The 14,780-nt window shown below is 44.7% G+C and overlaps 1 protein-coding gene across 2 annotated transcripts in view; it reads right to left on the reverse strand.

Moving 5' to 3' along the window:
• NGF (nerve growth factor) overlaps positions 1-14,780 on the reverse strand; it is a 50,467-nt gene that overhangs the window by 22,411 nt on the left and 13,276 nt on the right. Inside the window, exon 1 of one of the 2 annotated variants that reach the window (XM_027090969.1) lies at positions 89-1,332. The exons of the other annotated variant lie outside the window; for it this stretch is intronic. The gene's annotated coding sequence lies outside the window, so the exon portion shown is untranslated. Of the gene's footprint in view, positions 1-88; positions 1,333-14,780 lie in introns of those variants that run through there. 2 annotated transcript variants of the gene reach the window in all.

Consider the following 14,780-nt stretch of genomic DNA (forward strand, 5'->3'; position numbering starts at 1 on the left):
CAAAAAAAAAAAAAAAAAAAAAAAAAAAAAACCTCTGTCATTAATAAAACCCCTAACCAAATACAAACACAGATAAATGATGATGTACTTGGATTTCACATTGGGCTCGCATCGCTGCTTCACCAGGTGTCATCCACAAATCTGAGATGCAAGCTGCTGGGGCTGGAGCTGCAGAGAGGCTGTCTTGGAGGTGTGCTTCCGCCACTCCGTTTGTGGCACTGCCATTCCCCTGTTACTGCTGCTCAGCCAGTCAGTGAAGGAGCTGAGGGAAACCACGGGCTCTGCCCAAGACCCACGATCCTTCTCTTCTCAGTGAGGCAAACGTTAAAGGCAAACCAGGAGGGTGGGGCATCTGGAAACCACCCCATAATAAAAATGGTTGAAGTACGATGTCACAAATTCAGGAAAGCTTCCACAGGGAGGGGAGAAGAGATGCCCTCCATCGTTCCAGGAGACACAACCGGGACGAAAGCACAGAAATGGAAGAGAAGCGGGTCCTACCTCAACACTAGGTTGCCAACGATATCCAGCAAAGGGAAACGGCTGCCAGCTGAGGTAGAATTCCCTGTCACGAGCCATGTTCAATTCAGGCTGAATAAATGTAATAGCCTCTCATTATAAGAGTATTAAGCTTGTGTAAATTATCAGCAATTAGAACAAATAAAAGGAGGGAGGGAGAAAAGGAGGGAAGAAGGAAGGAAGGAAAGGAGAGAAAGAGAGAAAATGAATAACCATGTGAATAGTGAGAGTGAGTCTTTCTGTAATCCCACCAAACCAGCACAGGAGGTGGGGATACAATTCTTCCATCAGTGTCAGTTCCCATCCACCTCTCCTTCTGTGAGCCCGGGCAGATTTGGTCTGAAAGATTCGTCTGTTTTAAACAATATGGCCTCTTTGCAAGCCAGCTACATCCGGTGCTCCACTGAAGAAAGAGCAGTCTGTTCCCATACTGGAGGAAAAACCAGCTGGTTAAACTTATTGAGAGCCATTGTTATACTTCAGCATGGAGACTTCCTAAGGGGTTTTTGAAGGTAAATTTGGCTACACTTCACTGCTCTCTTATACATTGACTTTAGAACACAGCCCTGCTGGAGGACAGGTAGATAGTCTTTAACAGCAGGTGGATAATATTAAAATAAAACAAATTTTAGATAGATGCAGATATTAAAGGTGAACACAGGGAAAAAAGACTGAAGGGAAATACAGCAAATGTTAGCAGTAGTCAAGTTAAAGGATTATGGGTGAGTGTGTTTTATTCTTTTTTGTGGCATGGGGGATCTTAGTTCCCGGACCAGGGATCGAACCCGTGCCCCCCTGCAATGGAAGCACGGTGTTTTAACCACTGGACCACCAGGGAAGTCCCATGTTTTATTCTTTATACTTCTCTGTATTTTCTAAATATTTTGCAATGAGCCACAAAGAGCTTTTACAATCAGAATAACATATTTTAAAAGTTTGACAATTGTATATTTAAAACTGTAGAAATGTCCATAGATTTCACCTATTAATCCCACTTTTGAGATTTTATCCCACAAAAATAATCCTAAGAAGGAAAGAGCTATACTCATGGCTTTTTTTCCCTCAATTATTTATAATTGCAAAATCAGAAGCCAAGGTTCTTCAATAGTGGGATAGTTCATTAGTTACTCGGCAGAAAATCTTTTTCTAGAACTTCTGTGTAGTCATTAAATATGAAAACTGTGAAGGCAGTAAGAACAAGGATAAATGCTTATAATCTAGTGTGGAATGGCAGTGGGGGGACGGGTTAGGGAAGACCATGTATGAGATCATTGCAGCCAAGGGAAATCACACACGCACAGGAACCAGGCCTGGAAGTAAATATCTAAAATGAAAACAGTTGTACTGAGTGTTAGAACTTTGGGTATCTCCTTCCCTTCTCCCCCATTTTCCAAATGGTTCATAATGTCATTATGATGCCTTTATAATGAAAATAAGGTCCATAAACCTTTCCTTATGTTCTTTCTGTAAACCCTTCAGGTTTCAGGTGATACCAGATTTGTTTCTGTGTTCATGTTCCCCTCAAGGTGCCGAGCCTGGGCTTCTGCATTCTGCAGAGGAGCAGTCGGTGTTGCTGACTAAGCCACCAGGTTTATTTTTTGACTTTGGGTGGCTGCAGGTGGGGGACATGCTCAGTCTGTGAGCAGCCTCTTTGTTTACTCAAGCTACAGTTGTACTGCATTGAACACAGAATAAGAAACTGATGGATGGTTTCTATGTCTGTGGACACGCTGTCTATGCTTGGAAGTTCTTGGATACATATGCAAATAGTTGGGAACTCGGATTCTCCTTCATCTATTGTGGACTTAGGCGGTTCTGTTCCCCCAAAGCTCACATAAGGTTTGGTTTTAATGGCAGCTCCTGATTACCTGTTCTATGGAAGGAAAAAATTGTAAAGAAACCACCAAGCTATTTGTAGGGCATATTATTTGGTTGTGTTCACCCCAGGCTTGGGGGAAGGGGGCTGGGGGGAAGAGGGGTAGGAAGGTTGGGAGGAGGGTAGCACGAACATTGAACACATGCCTGCCCCTCTCCAGGAATAACACTAGAGGCTTATTAGTGTGTGGCTCACTTGCACGTCCCAGACAGACAAGGGAACTGAGACTCTGAGAGGTTAGGTAATTTGTCCCAGGCCACACAGGCTAGAAAAAAGGAATTATCTAGTTCTAAAGCACAGTAAGCATTGATTTCCATGCTCTGGGCACATACTAACAGATAATCCACAAAATGAAAAAAAAAAAAAAAAAGTCTGGCACTGACTTTAATCACCAGGGGTTCTTTTGTAATCAGTGGTTCTCAAGCAGGGGTGATTGTGACCCCAAACCCCACCCCAGGAGATATTTGGCAACATCTGGAGACATTTCTGGTGTCACAGTGGAGTGGGGAATTGCTACTGGCATCTCACAGGTAAAGGCCATAGATGTTGCTACCATCCCATAGCGTTTGGGACCACCTGCCACAATAAAGAATCATCTGGGCTGAAACGTTAATGGTGTTGAGGTTGAGAAACCTTGCCCTGTCATAATAGAACCCAATGTAACTTATCCCCACTACATTCACTTCCTTATTCACTTGTGACATTAAGTTTCTGTGCTTCTGAACAATTCTCAAATACATAAAGTATCTGAGGTGCTGTCTGCTTACTGATCGTGTGACGAGGAACCACTCAGCATAGGTAAATCAAATAAATGTGCATCTAGATGACAATGCCAAGTTCAAATCTGAAATTTATGAAGGGAGTTTACAGTGAAATTGCCAGCAAGAAATTAACAACTCCCCTAGTGTTACCAATTGTGGCTAACCCTAATCTGTATTAAATTCTACAGTGAATAGCTGAACATTCTTCTGAGCCTCAGGATTCCCACATGTAAAATCAGAAACTTGGCTGTTCTCTGATAACAAGGTCAATCACTAAGATTTAACACTTAAGCTATGTCTGTAAGCACAGTAAATTGCTTTGGTTTGCTGTTCCTTGCCTATTTGGAGGGCCAGCTCCAGGAGGGCCATTAATTTTGTTACTTCTATGGCATCAAGACAGCCCCTGGATAACTAAAGCTAATGAATTATTCAATGCTTTTGTGGTTCACCATAATTTTGCAGGCATAGGATTGTACCGATATTTGAGAAAAACTCTTAGAAACTCTGCAAAACTAAAAAGGACTCAGGGGTCATCTAGTTTAGTCTTTAATCAATCAAGTAGTATTCCCTGGATGACCTACTATGTGTCCAATTCCATGCTCAGTATCAGAGAGAATACTAGACAAGCATAAAGCACAAGCTTAACCCTCAAGTAATAAACAGTATAGGGGAGGAGATGAGACAAGAGCACAGGAAATATTTAGTGAATAACTTGGGTTCTAAATTGTGTTGTACGGACTGTTAGCAAAGACGGGGTTCAGAGAAGCCTCAATCGCATGGAATTGTTGATATTTTTTCACGTGTTTGCCTCTCCCATTACACTGACAGCTACCAAGAGTGCAGGGACCTTGACACTTTCTTCTTGGTGTCTAGACAGAGCCTGGTTTGTAGAAGCCAACAAATTAATGTCCATTTAATAAGTGAATGAATGATCTCAACAGGAAGTGGACCTTGATCTTGGCCTTGAAATCACAGGAACGTCTAAAATCAGTGTTTCCCACCCCTGGGATGTCAAAAGAGATTTGATAAAACAGGGGTTCCATGGTCAAATGCATTTGGGAATTGTTGGGTTAGAAACAGCTTTCTTTAATCAGAGCTTTCCATGTGCTAGTATGCATTGGGAATCTCTAGAAGGATTCACTTATCTGAGGTCAAACTTATTTGATCATGGAAACATTTTTTACTGAAGATTTGGTGACATAAATTTGAATCAGTACACCAAGAAATTCGCTTTGAGACTAGTTAATTTAAATTATCCAAAGAAAATCATTTCTTGGATTGATCAGTGCTTCGAACACAGTATAATGGAGCCCATAAAACTGTGATTTGGGGATTTTCAAGAGAGAGGAAAAAAGAAGTCCTGTCCCTCTAAACCAAGCTGTGTGAAGGAAAGACCGGAATACATTTTATGCTGTCCTTGAGCAGTTCTCATAAGTGGCCTCTTTGCCTCTCCGGTTTAGAGTGTCCTGCTTGGCCTGATGTAATGGCTTAAGCCTTGGACGGACATTTTTTAAAATTTTGGATGAGTCTTTTCTTAATATTCCCAGTGGGCTTGTACTTTTATTTTTTTTAATGTCTTTTGCCCTGAACTGCTCAACTGGGCTTGATAAATTCTCAGCAGACTGCTGGCCCCAGAGCCCTAGATGATCTGGGACAGCTGCTGTTTGTTTTGTGTAAATTTGCACTTGCTTTGATTTTGGTGGGTTTCCTTACATAGTTTCCAATTATAAGGATCACGTATGGGCACCAATCCACTAAAAAGGTAAAAGCAAAAATGCCTATTATGTTGTTTCTTTACCTTATTAAAAGTTTCTTTTTTTAACTTTAATATATCTTTCAAATGTACAGTTGTTTTTCCTTTTCTAATCAACTTTTGAAACAAGTCTTCCAGATCCCAAAGGGTTTTTATTAAAAGACAAAGCAGTTTAAAAATAATTGATGGTGAATTGGGGAGTTGAGTAATATTCTATTGCCATTGGGAGAAAATACAAGCAGACAGTGACACATTTTGTGAATTATTTCTGTTTAAACATCTGAGCCTGAGGTTACAGTTGAAGGCAGAGTTAAATCCCTTTCTGCAAGTAGCTTTGCTTTTAAGATAAATTTGTAAAATGATTCCTAGTACATTGTGTCATGTTCTAGCCCAATGTATAGCCTTGAATTTTGTACCTGGATTCCTTCCAAAGGAGCGGGTTGTTGGGAATGGGCCTCATGATAGTACATCCTCATCTGTATCAGGGCTTGGGGGCATGGGTCCAGAGGATGACACTGCAGAAAGACCCTGGGTCATACCACAAACAAATGGATGCAGTTCCCAAGTTGAGGAACAAAGTTGTCAAGTCCTGTAGAAGTGTAGCAGAATCAGACAGGAGCCAAAATCCTGGTGTGTCTGACTCACCAAGGTTTGTCTACATGGTTCTGTGGAGGATGTATGGTATACCCTTCCCCTCTAAGACAGACCCTTGACCTTGGTGGCTCTGGGCCAGTCAGCCCTCTGGTCACATTTGCCTCTGTTGCTTTTCCCAGAGCTTGGCTTGGGACGCTCGCTCTGCTGTGACTGCACCTCTGTTTTCTCCAGCACACAAAGCTCCATTTGTGCTGCTCTGTCTCCCCAGAGTTGCTGCCTAAGTTATAAAGAAACACTGGGACCATCTCTCAGAAAGATTAACAAACCCTCTGGGCACAGCGCCCCTTACAGATGACATGAACTGGATTTAAGTCACATAATTTGTGGGTAGTGCTTAGCAGTTGTTCAGTTTAATTCAACACACATTCGATGAGCACCTGTTCCGTGCAGGTACCCCATGCTAGGGATTGCAGGAATTACAGAGGGGAATAGGACTGGTCTAGTTGGAGTAATGAGATAAGTACACAAACGGCTAAACTGAAACACAGAATGACAGCATATTGTTAATTCACTCGTTTAGCAAATACGTAGAGAACCTACTACCTGCCAAGGCCCTATTTTAGATATGGGGGTACAGTAGTGGACAAGGTGAAAAAGTTCCCTGCTTTAAAGGACCTTAAATTCTAGTGGATATGGACAGAAAATAAAGGACAAATAACCAACAAAATGTCATTTGGTGATAACTGCTAGAAAAAAACAGCATGATAAGGGTTTGGGAATTACAAATTGGGGACGTGCTAGTTTGTGACAGGAAGGTCTTTCTGATGAGGTGATGTTTACAGAGATCTGAATAAAGTGTGGCAGAGAGCTATGCAGGAATGTGGGAGAAACCTTCTAGGCAGAGAGGATGGCCGGTGTAAAGGTCCTGAGGCAGGAACGTGTTCGGCTGAAGAGAGCAAACATTCCCCTGCGGCTGGGGCAGAGTGATCCCTGGGGAGAGCGGCAGAAGATGGGATCTGAGAGGCAACTGGGACAGCTCTTTTAGGGCATTATGGACCTTGGTGAGGGCTTCGGACTTTATTCTGAAGGAGAGAAGAAGCCATTAGAAGGCTTTGGGCAGGAAAGTGACCTGATTTGATATATTCTAAAAGGAGCACTCCGGCTGAGCTTGCACAATGGGGACCAAGAGTAGAAGCAGGAAGATCAGTGAGGCGGCCCCTGTAATAATCCAGCAGGAGGTGGTAATGGTCAGGGCTGTCATGGCAGTGGGAAGACACCGTGAGTAGGATCTACTGAAGGAACAGAGTGAACAGGATTCCCGAATGGACTGTGGTATGGAGGAGTGAGGAAGAGGAGAATCAAGAATGACTCCAAGGCTTTAGCATGCAGCAGGATGGAGCTGTGATTTCCTGTGATAGAGAACACCAGGGAAGGAGCAGATTTCAAGGGCAAAATCAAGAGTTTGGTATGGACATGGTAAATTTGAGATCCCTATTGGACAAGAGTGCAAGTAAGCGGTTAATATGGAAATCTGGAGGTAAAGGAGAGAGGTCAAGAGCCGTAAATGTAAATTTTGGAAATACTGAGATTTGGAGTTTGTCTGGGATAAGGAGCCCGGAGAACTAACTCACTGAGGTTTATTACGTGATTCAATTTCTGACCTTCATTTTTCTGTAGATGAAATTAAACAAGTCTTCCTGCTCTGAGACCCCCCTCCCCCTCATCCCCTTCTGTGCCTTCCCTGGTCAGTCTCAGGAAGCTTCTCAAAAGCAGTCACTCTGTCTTATTTAGCTTCCTATCCGTTATACTGTCCAGCATACACCTGGCATATCAGAGGCTGCAAACTTGCTGTTGAGTTGCATTGAGCAAACCATTTATCAAATACCTGCTATACCTCCAGGGCTATGCTACGTGCTGGGTGATATTATGAGTAGTATAGGGCACCAGTGGGGAGTCAGTATCCTTACACATCAACCACTAGAGAAACCAAGAAGCCATCTGTCAGAGTGAAAAGAGATGCACAAACAGTCAGGAAACAGTCAGGGGCCTAGGGTCTGGTCTGGTCTTTGTTAGTGACATCCGGTAAGTCATCACACATCTGGGCTCATTTTACATCTGTAAAATGGTCTGGACCAATTATCTCTAAGACTCCTTTCAGTCCTAAATTTCTGCCTCACCAAATTATGCATTATTCATAGGAGTAACTGGGATGAGATCTAAGACCTGATGGAGGCTGGAAGACTTGAGTTGGGCCCTAGATATTTGTTTCACACTCATGTATCTCAGATAAATTCAAAAAAGAAAACAGTTGATATCTGCTCATTGCCTACCTATTTCTTTCTTTCTTTTTTTTTTTTTTTGCAAATCTTGGTGTCATCTTTAAAAGAAAATTTTATATATATATATATATATATATATATATATATATATGGCTAATGATAGCTAAAATTTATCAGATATCTTACATGTGCCAGCTATTGTGGTAAATACTTTAAATGGATTATCTCACTTAATGCTCGTAATAGCTCTATGAGTAGAGTTGTTTGGTTTTTGTACAGAGGAGGAAACCAGAGTATATATATTTGCTTAGGTAAATCTCAAAAATCAAACAACCAACAAACAAACTCACTCTAACAATGTTTTACTCAGATTACGTAATTTTAACCTAGAAAATCTCAAAGAGAGTCAATACAATTTTGATTAAACTTTTAAATCTTAGGGCAACTGAAATAGTTTATTAACTAACTAGCATTTTAAGATGTATTTTTCTCAAATGACATTGCATATTAAGAGAAGAGATTTCCCCATAACCTCAGGATTTGTTTGTAACAAGTTGAATATTATTTGGGGATTGAGTGTAATTTTCTCAAACAAGTATGCACAATTCCCGATATGCCATCATGCTTTTTATTCCAATCCCACTACTCAGAGATAACCAATGTTAACATTTTGGTCACATCCTGCAGCATTGTCTTTGGTACTCAAATTTTCATACCACTTTAGCTATCTAGAAGTACTTTATTTTGACATGGGCCTGGCCCCTCGGAGCGGGTAATGGAGGAGGGAAGGCCTTTCTCTTGCCCAGTTGGTAAAAATGGAGCCTTGTACGGGGGTGAGTAGGTGGAGTCATGGCTCTTGTAATTTTCCAATGTGATGACGCTTGCGTGGAGCCACCATGTGTTTGCAGGGCAGCTCTGAGGGCTGGGCATCTGATTTCAATAAGCCCAGAGAGCAACTCCATCCCACAGTGCATTAGCAGGCAGACACATCTGCTCTGTCTCCACACTCCACAAGCCAACAGAAAGTTGCTCTTGTGGAGCCTGTGGTCCGGCTTGACAACCAAAGAGAGTAGTTGCTGTTGGAGCCTGTCCAATCCCTGTGGAGGTCAAGTTTTGACCCAGAGCCTTTCGGAGCTTAGAAGCCAGGCTGGTATTGTTCTTTATGGTTAGTCGTGTTGTCTCAATTAGAAACAAAAAAATCTATGAAGTCTGGATGCAGACTTCTCAAGTCTGGAATTCCTCCCACATATGGAAAACAGGACTCACTCAAGGAAACGATGCCGCTGTGTTTGTCACCCACATACTTTGGGATCTGACCACAGAGAATAATTCGCACTTTATCCGAGCTCTCTTCACCTGGGACTGATAAAGAGCTTCCACTGAGTAGAGCCGCAGTCAGGAGACCCCAGTCAAGTGACTGTGTGCGGCAAAGTAAACGCTTGGCTCTCACTGTTGAACTGGAATCCCATCCCTGCCGCTGGCAGGAGTCCCGTGTCACTGAAATGTTTGGGTAATTATTGGCAATAAGATGTTTTCTTTAACAATATTTAGACAATGCACATGATAACATAAACTCGTGAGTTATTTCACTGTTAATAAAGAAAACGTCCCTTGATCTTCAGACCGTGTGGCTTTCGGTGGAGTAAACAGATAACCCTGTGCTGCTCTAGGAGATGGTAAGCGGGCAGCATCAGTCTTCACCTTTCCCTCCCACAAAGGCTGCCCCTCCCCTGGCCCCACGGTACACAACTTCCCCCTTCTCTGGGCTTCCCATCCTCTCTCGTGGCCTCTGTTCCAGGACCCAGGGGGGCTTCCCAGGGGCAGGCTGCAGCCAGATCCCGTGGAGCCTTTGTGTGAATTAGTGGAAGGTGCCCTTCCATCAGCAGAGCTCCCACTCACCCCCTCGGCCGGATACCCGATACAGGACACAACCTGCACAACTCCTGTGGAGAATGGGGACCGCCCACAGTCCCTCTACGGATGGCTGGACAGGGCTGCCGTCTCGACTGCCTCACTGACTCACGGGATCTGGGTCAGGACCCTGGAATTATGGCGCATTGCCAGAAGGGTCAGTAGGTACCCTTGGACTCCAAGGCAGTGTCAGCAGAGGAACAGCAAGGGGATGTAGCTTCTCTGCACAGCAGCCGGGGGCTGTCTTCACATCCACCCGCCTCTCGTCTGCATTACTGTGGGCAGCTCACCTGTGCCAACCTCCTTTGGCACATCTGTGACCTCCAGCCACCCTCTCTCTTTCATCATCTCCTCTGTGCTCTAAATACAGAGCACCTACAAACAGCAACTGCTGCGGCATCACCATGTCCTACCACCCTGGCGGCCCACCTGCTGGTCTTCCCCCCACATCCCCTTTGGGCAGCCTCTGTCCCTCAGTGCATCCACTGCCACCCTGCATGTGCAGTTTGATAATCTGAGAACCTAATTCAGGAGTAGGTGTTAGTAATGCTGCCCTGATCATTTGGGTTTTGCTTTTAAGGGAAGCCATCAGGAGACCCACAGTCCACCTAAGGGGTGGTGCCCAGAGTGTGCTATGGGCAGATAACGTTGGGTGGCTTCACAGGACCCCCTAAATTATTCCCTGCATACTCATGCCTGGCTCTAACTGAAAATCCTGGCTGGGAGACTTGCTGGTTGGTGTCACCCGGCCTTTAAATCTGATGAGAGGTTAAGCTAGTAAATGGTTGAGTTTCCATAGCACAGCGGGTGCCTTCCCCAGGGTGAGCCAAGTGTGAGCATCACGGGCTCCCATCCGGAAGCTGGGAGCTGATCAGAGGGAATCATCTAGAGTGTCCAGCTTCTTTTCCCACCCAGACCCCATGGCTGGTCTTTTCCTCCAAGATTCTCCATCTCACAGCCCTGCTGACTGCCTCATCTGCACCTGCACCATCATCCAGAGCCCATATTCTGTGTGCACAGCAGACACCACGCAGACACACAGAAACACACACACCCACACACAGGTGCACACACGCCCTGGAAACAAAGGTACTTCCACTGTAAAGCACCACCTCTGCCATGTCCACCTGCTTTGCTTCCTGTCAGTCTTTGTAAGAATTCAACACTCACTCTTTCTCTTGGCAGATCCCTTTAGAAAACTGGGAGGACAGCGAAGGTGCAAGGATAGTAGAATCAGTTGTTTTTAAAACTTGACCAGATCATCTATATTGTGAACTCTGACCTGTGCTCACCTGGTGTTTCCTGTGCCTAGAAACAGACTGGCAAAAACAGCAGTGGTGCCACGTCCTGATCTCGTGCCCTCAGCTGAGCGTTCAGCCCCTGGTTCTTGTGCCCCGAGCAGCCCGAGTTATATTAAGGAAGAACAATGTCAGCCTAGCAGCCTCAGCCAGGCCCCGAATTCCTGAGGGGTCAAAGCCTGACCGGAGATCTGCCTGACCAAGTGTCTCATAGAGGTGGTTGATAAATATCATTAGATGGCAAGGGGCTGACGAAGACCACAAGAACGGGCTCTTTCTTAGAAGCCAGATGGCCCAGGGTGTGACATAAACAGCCCCAAGGCCCCAGTCACTTGTTGACAGTGCCTTTCTGGGAATAGGCTCTTGGAAGAGTCTCTGCAGGAAGGGGACAGGCATTTGGCTTAAAGGGCAGGGTCTGTGCTGTCCACAGCAGGAAGCAGGTAGAACGTAGTTGGAGCCCATGGTGTGTTGGTAAAGGCGGTTCTCCAAAGTGGGATGGACCTTGATTTGTAGCATCTGCTGCTTTCTGGGGTGTAAATACTCCCACCGTGGCTAATTTCAAGCTACCAGTGCGACCTCACTGAGTGTGGAGTTGGGAAGAGAAGCTCGCGGAGGATCAGGTGAGAGCCTGTCGGAGCCCGCCTCAGCACACCAGTGTCGGAAATATCTTCCTGGGTGAGGACGGGAGACTTCCCTTCATCTGGGGAGCATCTCTCCTTCTCCTGCCTACCTTTCCGCTCTAAATGAATCATGCCTTCCTCCAGGAACCATCCCTGCCCTCCTAGGACCCCCTCTCCAATGGCATGTGGATCTCTCACATGGAGCACTTCTCAGAGTGGAAACCGCCCATTCCTTTGTGTGATTCTCGCCACTGTCTTCCCAGCTAGTCTGTAAGCCTTGTGAGGGAGGAACTCTGTACAGTTTTTGTCTACCTTGTATCAAGGATGCCTGGCACGGCTCCTGGCACAAAATCGGTGCTTGTGAAATAGCTGATGAAAGAGTGAAAAAGAGAAATGACCTGAGACCTGAGCTGGGCTTGGTCGATGACCCTGATTTTGGACAAGGCACTTCACCTGCTACCTTTTTGGCTTTTTTTCCTTCTTTTTCAAAATTTGTATCTATATCTCTATATAAAGACTGAATGATTTCGCATGATTCTTTCAATGCTAAGATTCTATGGATACTTGAGTCAGGAAGGTAATGCAATTTTTGAATGTTTGCAGCTGCTTCAGCAATGTCTTCACTTTTTCATGTGGGGTGTGTGGGTGTATGTATGTGTGTATATGTGCGTCTGGTTATAAGTGCCTGTGCGTGTGTGTGCGTGTGTGTGTGTGTGTGTGTGCATGTGTATGTGTGGTGTGGAGGGTAGGCGGGGCAGACGGCGGAAACATGCGGAAGGGGGGGAAGAAAATCTCATAATGAAATGTTTTCATTTCCTTTTCATGTCCAAGGCCACCGGGTCATAGAAGAATCCATCTGACAGCCAGCCCTGTGGTATTAGATTCATCCCAGTGATTCTTTTTCCCAAAAGGCTAAAGGCTTCATTGGAATTAAAATGAAGTAAGAACTGCCGGTCAGTTCCTAAGTCCCTTGTGGGCAGGTCCAAGTCTTAAACGTCCTTATATCCTGCTAAAGCCCAGAACAGTGCAGTGAGAAGCCAGTGACACCTGCTGAATAGTTAGGTTTAAGACAGACCTCACCTTGGCAGTAGGAGTCAGTCCTAATCACCAGTTTTGTTGGAACCAAAATATTCCTCCATTTTTATAGGTTTACTTAGGAGCACATGGGCAGAAACATCCTCAGAACATTTTATAAATTTCGGTAGCTTTGATCACAAATCAGGCAACCTACAATTTACTTCTCCTTGAGTCCAAGGAAGCTAGAGGACCCTTCTCTCTGGGATTGCTTTTCTGTCCCAGTCCAGCACTTTCTGGCAAGACCAATGGCAAAAGCTAAGTTCTGGGCCCCTTTTCCTTTTACCTGTTGCTGCATAAATTCATTTCAAGGGCCATGATTCTCTCGCGTTTGTGACCATCCCAGGAATGAGAGGTGAGAGCGAGGTGAGACTACCACCAAACCCCTTGTAAGAAAGGAAAGGAGCTGTCCCCTGTCTGTGCGTAGCATGACATTGCCTTTCCACATGACAAAGCCACATGGAGGCAGCAAGGAGTGGATCCCAGAAATCTGTGGGAGTAATTCTTAGCTGGCTGTAAATGCTCTGCGACAGGGACAGGCCCTTGTGGGTCGGGGAGAGGTGCTCCAGCCTAAATCCTGGAATAGTGCTTAGGAAGCTAGGTTGCACTTTCTAGAGTTGCAAGAGGACCTGGCATGGGGAAGACAGGTTGTGATAACAACCATGACAACAAGAACCCTAAACTTTTCAAGGCTTAGGTGCGTGGTGCTATGTTAACCATCCATAGGCATTATTATATTTAATCATCAGATCAACCTTATTATAACTGCCATTTGACAGATGACTTAACTGAGGCTTACCCCACAATTGAACGGTAATCACAGGGATACCGTGACGTTGAACTTCTGCCTTCCTCTGCTAGGGATTTCCTCCCAGCATTTTAAACTCCATTCCCTTTCCCTCTCACTTCACAAAGACCTTAAGCTCCAAAATATTTCCATGAGTCATTGAGTGATGTCTGAAATTTTACTTTCCAAGATTTTAATAACGAATAGCAAATAGCTGCCGTTACAGCTTTTTATGTGCCAAGTACTGTGCTGTTACATATATGCTCTCATTTAACCACTGCTTTATAAAGGAGGTATTATTATTATTATTATTCCAATGTTACAGTTAGGAAACTGAGAATCAAAGGGAGTTTTTATAATATATGTAAAGTCACACAGTCAGTAGGAAGGAAGGACCAGGGCTAGCCTTTTGCTTGCTCTGTTGCCTCTGAGTGGTTCACTGCCTTCTGACCAAGGGAATTTGATGGCTGCTGAGAGCGTTTGCCCCTGGGATAAGCACCTGTCTGAGCCTTTGTCGGCCATGTATTTCTTAGTATGAACGAAGGGTCAAAGATCAGCCTTTGATGGAGTAGAAGTTTGAGAGCATCAAATCTCTATATACCAAGGAGACCTAATGATGGAAGGGGGATCCAGTGACAAGTGGCAGACAGGTTTTGTGACCAAAACGTCAAAGTGAGTGTCAGCGGCTCTCTGAGGACGCAGCAAAGAGATGGTTAGTTCAGGGGTGTTTTATGGCTTTCAAGGATGTGTGACAGACAGACTCATCACCTTAGCTCTATGAGGCACATGGGGCCCAGGCAGCTATGAGACTACGTCTGTGGGGAAATCCATATTTCTATGGACTGAGTCAGGGCTAAATTAGACATTGGGGTAATGTAACGCATCTGAATTTCACCACCATTATATCATTCTTTAGACCTTGTAAATGTTCATGATGATATTTTTGGTAGGTTGGAGTAAGCTGTCTACATCTGAGGTGTATTACTCTAAAGCTACATTAACAGACTAATAAAATAGGGTGTTGGTCAGCTAATCCCCTATAGTGATATCCTCAGAAGTATCCAGGCAGCAAAATGAACCAGAGTTGTGAGTAAGTGTTCTGAGGTGGCCGTGAGGGCACAGACCCTGACCATACGTGTCACTTGGAGGAGATGTTGGGATGAGTGGAGCTATGCACCTGGGACGAGGCATTCCCCTCCCATGGGGGCTCCATGATCTACAAACTCTGGGATCCTGAGACCTTGGAAAAATAATCCATGATGTGAACCCAACCCTCCTCAAGAACTGGACATTTACATCCTATCGTGA

Source organism: Aethalodelphis obliquidens, unplaced genomic scaffold (genome assembly GCF_003676395.1).
Source record: "Aethalodelphis obliquidens isolate GAN/ISIS:26980383/991018 unplaced genomic scaffold, ASM367639v1 scaffold70, whole genome shotgun sequence".
Lineage (NCBI taxonomy): Eukaryota > Metazoa > Chordata > Mammalia > Artiodactyla > Delphinidae > Aethalodelphis > Aethalodelphis obliquidens.